A 14,889-nucleotide genomic window follows, 5' to 3' on the forward strand; every position below is an offset into this window, starting at 1 on the left:
CAGTTGCGTGGAGGGAACCAACCCTAGACACGCAGGTAAAATCCAACTTCATCACCTCAAAAAAAAAAAAAAGGTAAAATCCAACTGCGTCTCCAGCGACCGCGCGCGCCGCTGATAAGTCGGTAAGTATGCTCCGTCGCAGGCCAACCATCCGCGAAATAGCGGTGATTTTGGGTTTTTTTTTTTTTGACGGCAGATTTTGGATTTGGTAGTTATTACTCTGTCCAGCTGATTTCACCCCGCAAAATAAAATAGAATGGCCACTAATTAGCACTGTACCTTCTTAATAAATGATCCCTGCAGGCAGGTTCTTATAAAAAAGGAAAAAAAATACAACAACAAAGTCACAAAATGATTCCAATGGAGTTTCGTGGCAGTGTTGATTTTAAAATATATAACAAACGCCTTGGAACTGTAGCTGACACGAGAACATAACATCTATTCACTGTCGGTTTTCCCCAGTTCACTACGCTACTCTACTTCTGTGCGTGGCATTGTGGTTTCAGATATTATTGTTCCTGCATTGCCATCTTTTCTATGCGTCCTTTACAACCATGTTTTGTTCAAAAGGCTTATCATCTGTTGGTTAGGAGTAGGACCACGTACAGAGTATCCTCTTATGGGTTTCTAAACTTTGCGACATTATATTGTTCAGCGTGTATGTATTATTTTGGCATTGGATGATTCTCTGTGCTTGATTGTATTGACAGATGAGCTTTGTTAGTTCGCAGCGTGAATTTCCTGACGGTTTACATGCTTCTGCAACAACTTTAGCTCTTTCTTTTCTCCATGTCTTTTGTTATCTACATATAGTCTGATTGATGCTCTCTGGCACTTTAAATAACAATGTTCAGCGTTATATATATATAGTCTGCAATTGTCTTTGTTCTGTCGAATACATTTTCTTTCCTTGTTTCAAGTTTGTGATTCACTGTTTTTACCCCACTTGTGTTGTATTTGGAGAGAGAATTTTGTTTTGTCAAAGGGCCTCACAGCTCCCAGTTTCATTGTTGAAACTGACTTCTCCAACACAGCATTCAACATGTAAAACATCCATCTACTGGATTCTCATCCGTTTCTAACTAATTCGCTCCTTCCAAAACATGAATTTAGATTCAAGCGTGACATTCAGAAGCAGTCAAGATGGTGCAGTTCGCAGCAGCAGACCTCCGCCAAGTTATGGACAAGAAAAATAACATTCGTAACATGTCTGTGATTGCTCATGTGAACCATGGTATGTCTGCATACCGATGTTTTGATTATGTGGTCCGGTCTTCTATAGCTTGTCCATACTTTATGTTGTTTTTTAACAATTGTTGCTTACTTTGGGTTGGTGTGATATTTTATTGCGCAGCATAGCATGTTTACACCTTTTTCTTTTTGCTAGATCATAATTTTATCTCTTAAAATACCAGTTGGTCTGAATTTGGCAACGTGGAATTCTTATTAGCTTATTATTGTCTTTAACATGATTTTCAAAGAAAAGTAAAATGCAATTCAGGAGTTGCTAACTTGTTTGTTCCTTTCAGTTAGCAGGTCAGATTATTTTAGAATTCAAAATGTACTTGGTTGTTGTTCTGAAGTAAATGGGTGCGATTATTTCAATAATCAATACGTCACCTTTTTACCTTGCATTACTGTATATAAGTATGTGGCATTATGCAGTTTAGTTCCTGTTTATGTATGTTCATCAACCAGTTTGTTAACTCCTTTTTTTTGTTACTCCCTGAAAGTTTCTAAGATATGTATGCTGTCTTTTCGAATGTGTTCTCTAATTGTGCAATATATGACCTGCTGCAATTTTATTTACTCATTGCAGGCAAGTCCACACTTATAGATTCTCTTGTCATAGCTGCTGGGATTATTAGACAGGAGGCTGGTGATGTTCCCATGACTGATACTCGTGTAGATGAAGCAGAGCGTCGTATTTCCATCAAAGCCACCGGAATCTCTCTTTTGTATGAAATGAATGACGAGTCACTCAAGGCTCACAAGGGTGAGAGAGATGGGAACAAATACTTGATTAACCTTATTGATTCACCTGGGCACGTTGATTTTTCTTCTGAAGTCACAGCTGCTCTTCGTATTTCTGATGGTGCTCTGGTGGTAATTGATTCTATCGAGGGTGTCTGTGCAAACTGAAAGTGTGCTCTGCCAAGCTCTTGGTGAGATGGTTAGGCCTGTACTGTGTCTGAATAAGATGGATGAATTATTTCCTGGGCTTCAAGGTGAAGTTGTGAAGCATAAATTTACAGGTGAGCAAACATACCAGATTCTGAACAATGTCATTCAGAATGCCAATGCCACTATGGCAACACATGGAGATGCCCGCCTTGGAGATGTCCAGTTCTACCCGGAGAAGGGAAATGTGGCATTCTCTGCTGGATTACACGGCTGGGCTTTTACACTGACTAGCTTTGCTAAGGTGTATGCTCCGAAGGTGGGTGTGGAAGAATCTTATATGGTTAAGAAGCTTTGGGGCGACAACTTTTATGACCACACCACAAGGAAATGGACCAAGGAGAAGACCCGTTCCAAAACTTGTAAAAGAGGATTTGTCATGTTCATCTATGATCAAATCGAAAGAGTGATCCAAGCCTGCATGGAGAACCAGAAAGATGAATTGCGGAGAATGTTGCAGAAGGTTGGGGTGAACTTGATGGATGATGAGAAGAACCTAACAGGCATGGCTCTTGTGAAGTGTGTCATGAAAACTTGGCTCCCAGCCAGTACTGCTCTGCTTGAGATGATGATCTGCCACCTCCCCTCTCCGTTAGAAGCACAGAAATATCGTGTGGAGAACCTGTATGAGGGCCCCCTTGATGATAAATACGCAGAAGCTATTAAAAAATGTGACCCTGAAGGTCCTCTTATGCTGTACGTTTCCAAGATGGTCCCAGCATCTGACGTGGGCAGATTTTTTGCGTTTGGTCGTGTCTTCTCTGGAAGGATTGCAACTGGCATGAAGGTCCGGGTCATGGGGCCTTCCTATGTCCCCGGCATGGGAACTGATTTGAACGTGGAGTCTGTCCAGCGTACCATTATATGGATGGGAAAGAAGCAATGTGACGTTCCGGATGTTCCTTGCGGTAACACTGTTGGTTTGATTGGTCTGGATGCATGTATAATAAAGAGTGCTACCCTGACAAGCGAAAAGGAGGTTGTTGCACGCCCAATCAGAGCGATGAAGTTCTCTGTATGCCCTCTGATGTTTGTTACAGTTAACTGCAAGGTTCCGACCGATGTTCCCAAACTTGTACAAGGTTTGAAGCGTCTGGCGATGTCTGACCCCGTGGTTCTGTGCAGCCAGGTAGAGCCTGGTACCTATACGGTTGCTGGAGTGGGAGAGCTTCATCTGGAAATTTGCTTGAAAGATCTACAGGAAAACTTTATGGATGGTGTTGAAGTTGCTGTTTCCAGTCCGCCTGTTGTTTCCTTCCGTGAGACTGTCCGCAAGTCTTGTGATCCTGTTGAGAAAAAGTTCAGAAACAATCAAATTCGATACAGCTTGTCTGTGGTAGCCCGCCCCTTGGATGAAAAAGTAGTCGAGGCTATTGAGGATGGTCGCTTGGGTCCACGTACTGACCATGCGGTACGATCTGAGATCCTTGCTAAGCATGGTTGGGATAAGGATCTTGGCGATAAGATTTGGTGCTTTGGTCCTGATGCTGTTGGCCCCAATGTGATTGTTAATAGGTGCAAGGTAATACAGAATCTGGAGTTAGCGAAGAAAGTTATCGTGGCTGGCTTCGAGGTGGTGGCAAAAGAAGGCGCATTGGCAAAAGAAAGGATGCATGGCATATGCTTTGAGGTTCATAATGTTATTATACATGCTGATGAAGCATTGAGAGGTACAACTGCTCAGCTCAATGAGATGGTTAGGACAGCACTTATTGAGTCTCAGCTCGCTGCCAAGCCAAGGCTTCTCGAACCCACCTACACTGTGGCGATCCAGTGCCCTAAGAGTGCCCTCAGCACTATCTACGGAATTCTCCACCAGAGGAATGGTGCTGTGTATGAGGAGTTTGTGAGAGAAGGCACGATGCTACACATCCTGAAGGCTTACGTTCCAGTTTATGATTCCTTTGGCCTCTCCAAGGCAATCAGTGCTGCAACATCTAAGCTGGTCACCCCGCAGTGTATTTTTGGATATTGGAGCGACATGTGCTCTGATCCTTTCCAGGCAAATGCGCCAGCTGGGCAAATGGTCTTGGATATCCGCGAGAGGAAGAAGATGGGCAGGCCCTCTTTCCAGAAGTAGCCCTGGCTTTCCTTGCTTCAGTGTATGTTGTTGTTATCTGACATCTTCCGAGGTATATTATCTACTAATTGATGTTGAATTACTTAATATTGCTCCTGGATATGGTATTAATACTTTTGATATGATACTCGTGGTTCTTTGATGCCGTAATGTATGCTGAGGTTTAGCAACATTCTGAAATTTGCATCTTCAGGTCAAGCGGGCACAATTTTCTTGTAGATATGCCTGCCTAGCTTAGATTTTGTGTTGCAAGTAAACACATAATCCTAGTTAGCTTTGTCACAGAATTTGTTTGGGAGACATATCTCCTGATTTGGTGGTGGCTTCAAGGGATTTTTCAGGTTTTCTATGCAAAGTAGGGGAATCAATAGTCAGATCTGGGTTTTTTTTTCTCTTGTTTGGACTTCATACTCTGTTAGGAACTTTGGTTGTTTTTATTGCACCGAACCAAATAGAGAAATGCATCTTTTTGTCCTGATTTAGCTTCAGATAATGTCAGAAAAGCAAATTGGTCTTGTTCTACCGCAGATGTTCCATTTATCATGATTAGATCGCACATGTTTTCAAATTGTCATGTTCCTTTGGACATTTGATTGATGAAATGGTGTTGATGCCACAATGCCCTCATGCCTTGAGTTTTTCCCGCCCAAGCATGCAATCCCTTGAGATAAAGCATGACTGATAGTTCCAGTCACAGATGTGCACTAGCAAACTGTTTAGTGCTACTGCTCGAAGCCAGCTTTGCTGGCAGAACAAGACAGCTCGGTTGATTAGTGAGGCCGGCAGCTTGCTGTTGTTCATCTAGTACTAGAGGTCATTGTGAAAAACAGTGTCCAGCCTGCTGTGCTAGCAGGAGCATAATAACATCGCTGCCAGAAAGTGCAGGGTTATTCAGTTATTCACTGTGGTATATGTATGTATCTCTGTGTGTGTGCACTTTCTTCAGTGCTGTTCTCACTGCAATTATGTTTTGTGGTGCAACTGCAGTTATGTTTTGTGGTGCATTGCAGCTCATCCATGGTTCTGTATGTGATATGATGTCGTGCCTGATTCGGATTCTGTGGTTTCCCCCTTGCAGTGCGCTCTTCGCCTTGCTAGGATGCAGTGCCGGGGTTCGCTTCACTTGATCGATCGTCAACGACATCTATCACCCCACAGCTAGGTAGGTTTAGTGGAACTGACTTTCGCACTGAGCTGAACTGTTTAGTGTCGTCGCCGCCGCAAGTGTTGACAAGGAACTTAATTGGTGTCAATGTACCTGATGTCGCGTCTTTGCTCAGCAAGTGCTGGCTGTAGAGGATCTTGCATGCTGCTCTACTTCTCTCCTGGTGGACTGCCCTACTTTTTGCTGAATGTTTGGTTCCGACTTTGGCCAGTCATGCCATGTAGTAGTAGAATCGATCTCAGTGGATGGAGTCTGTCTGTAGTGTTTACTCTTCCTTCGATCGCGGATGCATCCGCCCACCGTCCAACGTCCTTCAAGATGCGTGCTTATCTCCTAGTATGTTTTCTGCACACCCTTGTTTTTTTCCCATTCTAGTTTTCTCGTTCCACCTTCACAAAATTTGGGAGAACTTTTTTCTTTTCGTCAAGTTTTGATTGCTCACCATGCTATGACACGTGGTAAACGGGAGAGGACTTATACTAAAATGCTTGACTGCAGCCCACAGATATCCGAATAGTTCTTGTTTGTTTTCATAAAATTTAGGTCACAGATATTCAAATGATTTCAAGCAGAATTCATGAGATTTTATTTAAATACATTTTTAGAGAGAAGAAAACACCCTCCAAAAAGGGGCCTAGCTTTTATAAAAGCTTGCTGTGTCTACCGCGGGAACCGGTTCACAATAGTACGTATCATAGCAATGGGGGCGGCTTATTTCGCGCGGCTAGGCTGGGCTGGTCAATTCGGACCTGTTTTTATTTCATTTTTAGCAGTTCCCTTTTTTGGCAATTTTTGAACAAATGCGTGTCTAACTTTCATAGAAATGCAGACCCGACCTTTGGGATTTCAACTTTTCTTGGAAATTGGCAACTTTTGAACAAATGCGTGTCTAACTTTCACAGATATGCAGACCCGACCTTTGGGATTTCAACTTTTCTTGGAAATTTTAACCTGAACTTTCGGGAAATCAATCTTTCAAGAGTTTCAACTTTTGGAAAGTTCCGAGAAAATGAGGGTTCAAGACTTACTTTTTTGAAATTTCAGAATGTAACGTTTCAAAAACTTTTATAAGCTCCCAACATCTTGAACTTTTGAAACTTAAAAATTCATAATTTGTGAAGATTTTAACAGGGAAAAGGTATGAGATAAATAGAAACCACATGCGTAAGAGAGAAGAGGCGAGAGCGGTAAAAATCACAGTCCATTTCCAGCCGTTTCGCAACCTTGGTGCTTGTTCGTGAAAGCCTATCCACGATTTCAAACATGTTTCAACATATATAGTTTTGCGCAAACGTTCCAACGATTATACATTTCGCACGAATTCGCTTGGTTTTCAGAAGAAGAAAAAATAATCGTATGGTGGACGTGGAGTTGTCCGTGCAGGCGTGATGGTGGACGTGGCGCGCGAGACGCCGTCAGTGGCTGGAGCGCGTGCGCCACAAGGGCTGGAGGTGGGCTCACGGTCACCTTGCTCGCAAGGTAGACCATGCACACGCTGGAGCACCGAGTCGCGTAGCCCGGCGTGTGTGTCACCGACTGACCAGGGCCACGCACCCAACAAGGCGCCTCCACCTCGATAAGCCATGTATGTGCCCATGCGATAAGCTATGTAGGATTTGTTCCCGCAAAATAAGATCTGAGGTTTTGTATGTAATCAACACCATGGGCACATACATGGGCACATACATAGCTGCCTCTACACCCTTGGAATTTTGTTCTTCCAAACTACACCCATGGAGTTTGGGGGCAGTTTTCGACATGGCTAATCATCCTCGTATGTCAGGCACGTCATTTCTCTTCTTGGGGCGATCGACGGAAGAGGAACATTGTAGAACTCTCTGGAAAAAAAAGAGACCCTGTGAAAATGCATGGGGCGGAGGGGACCACTTTTCATCAATAAAAAGAAGAAGAAAAGAATATTGTAGGACGCCGCAATATAAGGGACTGGCAGGTGTCACGTGGCTGAAAATTCACTTTGGGTAAGTCAAGTCGTTATGAGGCATCAAATGCAAGATGGATGGTCAGACAAACTTCTTCAACTCCAGCCCAACCTCATGTTCATCCTCTTTGCGGAAAACCGCCCCACATACCACCGACCTTCGCCGCCCATGGCTGGCGGCACTCCCGTGCCAGCCTCCAGCCCCTTCCCCTCAACCGCCTCCCACTACCATGCTGCCACCACCCCGGGCCATCCCTCTAACCCCTACGATGACCATTTTTTTCCAGTGAACCTGCACCTCCCACCACACCCCTAAGATAGATAATGGGATCACCTGCCACTCTAAGATAGATACCGGGGTTGCCTACCACCCTAAGATAGACCCAAAGGGCTTCTCGGGCGAGCCAACAGCTGCTCCTTCCTTCCTTCCCTCCGGTGGCTGCTTCCTTCTAGCAAAAATGGACTAACCCAGATATAATTTACAAGCGACTTACAAGTAGCTAAACGGGCATATAAACCACAACATTTTGCAGTGAAGCCATCCCTCATCATGGATGGGATTCCTAGTGAACCATTTTACTGAAATTCCCAACAATGGATGGCTTTAGTAAAAATTATTCATTGTTTTTATTTTCACTTTTTAGGGGAAAACTTTTGATCTATTCATCGATTGTCATGGTAAGATGAAGAACACCGGACGTAATCAAAATTACATCCATGTCCATAGATCATAGTGATGACTACAAGTCCTGGAGCGAGCTGAAGGCGCTTCACAGTCATCGCCCCTTCCTCATCAAAGTTGAGCAAACGTTGTTGTTGTAGACAGTCAGAAAGTCGTTGTGCCAAGGCTCCACAAAACCAATGCACCAGAACAACAACCATCGCATCACCGAGACGGCGGTTGGTCTGGGAGAATCTTATTCCATCTTCATCCCCTTCATTTTTTGATCATGTTTATTTTCCAATTAAAAATCAGAATGTTCCGAACAAGTTTGATAAATGTTTGTTCATGTTGTCTTCATTCTTTTTTCACGAAGGAAATAGCTATAATTTGCAAGAATGCTGCAAGCCCCTGAGTATTTCTAAAATTTGGTTAACATTTATAAAGATTTCACATATGTTTCATGCACGTTCCTAAGTGAGACATGTGTATTGCACAAGTTTCACATATGTTTTTTTTGTTTTAGCAGGAAAACTTCCGATCCATTCATAAACTATCAAAGCAGTACAAAGAACACTGAAAAGTCACATATGTTTCATACATATTTCTCATCTCCCAGGGAAACTCACACCTCGTATATATTTTTTGAAGTTTTTATTTAAATTTTGCATAAACTCAAATATTGGACGGAACGGGGTCGTCTTAGGGTTCCAACAGCACCGTTCCCACCTCCGTGCGGGCTGGCGCCGTCTTATCCTCCGCGCGCCAATGGCTACTCCTTCCTTCCCTCCGGCGGCTGCTTCCTTCTAGCAAAAATCGACTAACCCGGATATAATTTACATGTGACTTACAAGTAACTAAACTGGCACATAAAACACAACATTTGTGAACCATTTTACCGAGAGTCCCAATAATGGATGGATTTTCATCATATAGTTAAAAAAAATACTCAATTGTTTTCATTTTTACTTTTTGGGGGAAAACTTTTGATCTATTCACCAACTGTCACGACAGGATAAAGAACACGAGACATGACCAAAATTACATCCATGTACATAGATCATATAGTGATGACGACAAGCCCTGGAGCGAGTCGAAGGTGCCGTCATCGCCCCTCCCTCATCGGAGTTGAGCAAAAGTTGTTGTAGTAGACAGTTGGAAAGTCGTCGTGCCAAGGCCCCCCAAAACCAGCGCACCAAAACAACAATCATCGCATAGCCTGGACGCGGATTGGACCAGGAGAACCTCATTCCATCTTCGTCCATTTTCTTGATAATGTTTGTTTTCCAATTGGAAATCAGAATGTTTGGAACAAGTTTGATAAATGTTTGTTCACGTTGTATTCATTCCTTTGTCACAAAGGAAATAGCTATATTTCCCCAGAATGCTGCAAACCCCCCCAGTATTTCTAAAAGTTGGTTGATATTTACAAAGATTTCACATTGGTTTCATACACATTCCTCAACGAGACATGTGTATTGCACATGTCTCACGTATGTTTTTTTGTTTGTTTTTGCAGTAAAACTTTCGATCCATTCATCAACTGTCGAAGCTGTACAAAAAACACAGAAATGTCACATATGTTTCGTACGTATTTCTCATCACAATCCGAGTGAAAATCAAAAGCTTTGAATCGTACCTCATATGAAACTGGAGTCACATAAAAGAATGGTTTTGTAAACTTCCATAATTGTTCGAGTCAAGTTTATGCAAAATTTAAATAATTTTTTCAAAAAGTATGTACTCCCTTTGATCCATATTACTCTTGTCGCAACTTTAGTACAACTTTGTATTAAAGTTGTACTGGAACTACTACAAGTTATATGGCTCGCGGGGAGTACACAACATTGGTCTTGGTTAATTAAAAGATATTGTCGGATATATATAAATTCTATGCAGTTTAGAGCTAAAAATGTACTCCCTCCGTTCCAAATTACTCGTCGTGAGTAATTTGGAACGGAGGAAGTATGCTTTTAAATTATTATTTTGAGAAAACATACGTTTTTTTGTCACATACTCCCTCTGTAAACTAATATAAGAGCGTTTAGATTACTAAAATAGTGATCTAAACACTCTTATATTAGTTTATGGAGGGAGTGTGTTTTTAGAATTATTTTTTAAGGGATACATACGTTTTTAGATGAAATGTTTTATTTAATATTCCGAGTGCCGCCCTTCCCCGAGAATAACTTTTTTTTTGTCCCGTCATGTAGGCCCAAGTGACCCAGCGAAGTATAGCAAATGTTGGACGGAACGGGGTCTTAGGGTTCCAACAGCACCGTTCCCACCCCCGTGCGGGCGCCGTCTTCGCCTCCGCCCTACCGTTCTCGTCGCCGGCCGGCAGGCCGCGCCGTGGCTTCTCGTGAAGCCAGGCCCCCGCGCCGGCACGTCGCCGATCCATGGATGCACGTATCCGATCGGTCGACGATCCATGGATCGGCGCCGTGCCTCGCCAACGGGGATCAAATTATGCCAATCGTTAGGACGAAGTCTTCTCGATCGATTGATCTCGCCGGCAACAGGCAAGCTCGACCTTAATCTGCAGGTATATAATATTGTTCTTACAACTAGTTTCATCCACGTTCGGTCCATCGGCAAGCCGATCTATATGCATGTACTTGTACGTTGCAGTTATATATAAACGGGCGACACGTGCTGACGTGCCATGGCGGCCGTGGCAGGTTTACCGGCGACCTGACGGCGATGGACGGGAGTAACGCTGTTCGTCCATGTTTTCCACCTCACCCTTTTGATGCAGGAGAGGAGACTTTGGCATCGGACCATAGGAAGGATCAATAAACATTCATGTTCTTCCTTTCCTTTTTTGAGAAAAAAGGCAGCCCTTCTTTCATTTGATCAGAGAAAAACAAAGTCAGATGGAAAAAAAGGGTAAAGGGTCAGATGGAAAAAAGAAGCTAGCGCGGATATCTAATATTTCCCTACATTTGAAATTGATTATGTTTACTATAAATCAATTGTAGTCTTGGCCAAGCTACTTTTATTTTGCAAATTTGTTTTGCAACGTTGTGTGTCACGCATTGTCCATATTCATGGTGCTACAAAATCATCTTGTTTTTAGTTTCTGTTTTTTATATAGATAATATTTGGTGCATGTAATGTTGCATGCTCGGGTGTTAATAAACACAATATTGTTCATATTGTCTTTCTGGTGCCCTCTGTTTTTCACTTGTTTAACCTTGTGCTGTTTTTCTATAAATATTCGGTGCCACCTCTATGGAGTGGACTAATAAATTTTGTATGCCAAAATATTGAAAAACGCTTCCTGACTTTTTTTTTGGCTTTCCATCATATGTTAAGAAATGCCTTATTATTCGTATATTTATTTACAGACTCTGTTTGTCACAAGTAAACTTGTTCTTATTTGGCCCTATGAGATATAGTTACGGAAAGCCTTTAAGGAAATCAAAGGTAACTCAGTTTTCAACAAATATTTCTGATTCATGTATTTCTGGTTAACATATGAAAATTTTGTGGCTATTTGCATTGAAAACAAGTATGAATGGACTGCCATTCTTTAGGTGTTTTTATGGACTACACATGTTACCTTTATGTTTTATCCGTCTTATTTGAGAACAGAAAACCTGGTGAACTACTGAGATCTTGAAAAGCAGTTGCAAGAGTTCCCTACTAGGATTTGATTCACCCTCCGGAATGTGAAGAAGTTGCACACCTTTTCCAATGGGTAACAAATCTAAATTTTCCTTATTACCTTAATTATCATCCATATCATTGCTCTTTCTCGATCAAATCCTTACTAGGCTCATCTCGTTCAGATATTGCATCTCTACTATGCTAGTGTGTACCTTTAATTATGCCGAAATGTGAAAGCCGATTTTCTATCTGTTGTACCAGTGTATTAATTGCCTATGTTGTGTGGTTAAGTGTACACATTGTTTAGCTTGTTTCCGTCATTTGTCTATTAATTAACTGTAGCTTCTTTGATTTGTTTAATGCTTATGTTCACCTCATGCATTCTTGTGTTATAAAGTGAGAAAGTACCACGTGGAAACTAATTTACCATGAAAACTTCATGGAACAATGTGTTTGTAGTGGTGACTGGCAAGCGACAGTTGACAGTCCTAGGCCAGATGGGGTACCGCATGCGGGAGGTTTGAGGGTCCTCGTTGGAGATGCCCATATGTATGCATTACCATTTGCCTTTGTCAGCAGCCCTGTAGCCCATGTCCCTGCAGGAGGAGCGCCAAGCCCTGTAGCTGATCCAGCGGTTGCCGGCAGCAGCGATCCAGAGCGCGTCAAGGACCAGAGGCCCAAGTCTACACGGGTCAAGAGACCACCCCAGTGGCTTGCTAGCCCAAACTGGGCCCGTTAAGCGGGTGTAGAAGTATATAAACCGATCCGGGATATTTGTTAGGGTTGGCTAGGAATTGGACGGCTGCGGCCGCGGCTCGGTTGAACGGATAGAGGTGCGGGTGGCTGGGAGGAATCCTCATCCGAAATTCAAACATATTAGCTCGAATCCCCATGAAATTCTCAGATCCATAGCTAGCAAGAGTGATCCTCACATCTGGTAATCAGAGCCTTCGTCCTGGAGCTGCCCCCTCACCGCTACCCGACGCGTCTCGGCGACCGGCGGCGACGTCAAGCGATGGAAGGGCGGAGCGACGAGGGCCGCTCCGTCTACGAGATCCTTCGCCATGAATTCGCCAACGACTTGGATGACAAGCTTCGAACGCATGGTGAGTCGCTTCTCAAATCGATGAGCAAAATGATGGAGAGGAACAACACGACGCTCGATGGGCTGATGTCGGCAAGGACTGACGGCATCCGGGAAGAGCTCGCCATCGACATCGAGCAAATCAGATCCGACCTGTACAAGACGGAGTCCCAGGAGCACGAACCCAAGCTCATCGCCGCCACGTCTTCGCGCAACGCTGGGCTGGGTCGTGGCGCCGCCGCGACCGGCACCCTTGGCTTCGACAACGATCACCGGGGGAAGGAGCATAATATTTATGTCCCTCCTCCGGTCAGAGGTGCGCGCGATTCTGGTTTCTCCCCTAGAAATTTTTCCCCTCAGGATTATTCGTCAGTTGATTCTGCTGAGCACAATTCGTTTTCTCTGCATTTGGAACTTCCCAAATTTGATGGAACAAATCCGCGACTATGGCAAAATCGCTGCGAGGATCAATTCAAACTCTGGGGCACGCCCGTTAGCCGCTGGTTGTCTCTGGCAACTGCTCAGTTTGAGGGAGCCGCAGCGCGTTGGCTTGAGTCGATTCAGAGGCGCATGCCCAACTCCAGCTGGACTGAATTTTGTGAAGCTTTGCAGAGTCGTTTTGGCCGAAATCAGCATCAAACACTGCTCAGAAGGTTGTTCAGGATTGCCCAGACTACGACTGTCGAAGACTATGTTGAACGGTTTGTGGAATTGTACGACCAACTGACAGCATATGAAGAAGCGCCGAATTCCTTGCATTATATCACTCGATTTTTGGATGGGCTGAAGCCTGGAGTTCGAATGGCAGTGGCCTTGCAGAAACCCAAAGATCTCGATGCAGCTTATGAGTTAGCCCTGCTCCATGAGGAGCTAGGGGAAGTGTACAATCCAACCAGCTTCGCAACTACCAGAAGAACAACACCTTCCACAGGAATTACAAATTCCAAGCCACCGAAACCAGAAGTGAGGAGAGCAGAATCTGTCAGTAGTACCAGCCAAGAGGACAAATGGACGGCTCTGAGAAACTATAGGAAATCCAAGGGTTTATGTTTTGTGTGTGGAGAAAAGTGGGCCAAAGACCATGTGTGCAAATCCACTGTCCAACTTCATTTCGTCCAGGAGTTGATTGATCAATTACAAACCCAGTCGGTTGAAAGTTCAGACTCTGACAGTGAACAGCAAACCCAATCTTCAGTCCATTCTATCAAGTTATCAGCTGCTGCAATGGGGAAGGAACCTGAAGCTCCTGTTCTGCAATTGGAAATTGAACTACAAGGGCACAAACTACAGTTCCTTGTTGACTCTGGCAGCACCCATTCGTTCCTGGACGCACAGTACAAGCACTTCGAAGGGGTCACCCCAATCAAGGCTCTCACTGTCACAGTAGCTGGAGGTACAACAATACACTGCCAGCAACAAATTGAATAATGTCTCTGGGAATGCAATGGAACCACATTTTCTTCTAACTTCAAGTTGTTGCCCCTGCATACTTATGATGGGATTTTAGGCCTAGATTGGCTTGCCCAACACAGCCCCATGTACATCGACTGGGTGGAAAAATGGCTCTCTTTCACTAAGGCAGGACAAACAATTACTTTGCATGGGTTTGGAGCTGAGGACTGCACTTACACTTGCATAGCCATATCTGCAGTGCACATGGATGAGAAAAATGAAATTCCTCCAGAAATTCAGTCCATTCTAGATGAATTTGCTGATGTTTTTGAAACTCCTACTCAGTTACCTCCCAGGAGGAGTTGTGACCACAAAATCCCTCTAATTCCAGGAGCAAGGCCAGTTGCTGTCAGGCCATATCGAATAGTTCCTCAGTTAAAGGATGAACTTGAAAAACAAATTGCAGAGTTACTGAAGTCAGGTATAATTAGACCCAGCAAAAGTCCTTTTTCATCTCCTGTGTTGCTAGTAAAGAAAAAAGGAGGAGAATGGAGGCTAGTGGTTGATTACAGGATGTTAAATGCTATCACTGTAAAAGGGAAATTTCCAGTGCCAGTGATTGATGAGCTTCTAGATGAACTTGCTGGAGCTGCTTGGTTCACTAAGTTAGATCTCAGAGCAGGATACCATCAAATCAGGTTGGCTGCTGGGGAGGAGTATAAAACTGCATTTCAAACTCACTTAGGGCATTATGAATTTTTAGTAGTGGCCATGG

The 14,889-nt window shown here is 43.6% G+C and overlaps 1 pseudogene; it reads left to right on the forward strand.

Moving 5' to 3' along the window:
- Positions 1 to 1,143: 1,143 nt before the first annotated feature.
- Positions 1,144 to 4,645, forward strand: LOC123162831 (elongation factor 2-like; annotated as a pseudogene).
- The last annotated feature ends 10,244 nt before the right edge of the window (positions 4,646 to 14,889 follow it).

This window comes from Triticum aestivum, chromosome 1D (assembly GCF_018294505.1).
Source record: "Triticum aestivum cultivar Chinese Spring chromosome 1D, IWGSC CS RefSeq v2.1, whole genome shotgun sequence".
NCBI classification, from domain to species: Eukaryota; Viridiplantae; Streptophyta; class Magnoliopsida; order Poales; family Poaceae; genus Triticum; species Triticum aestivum.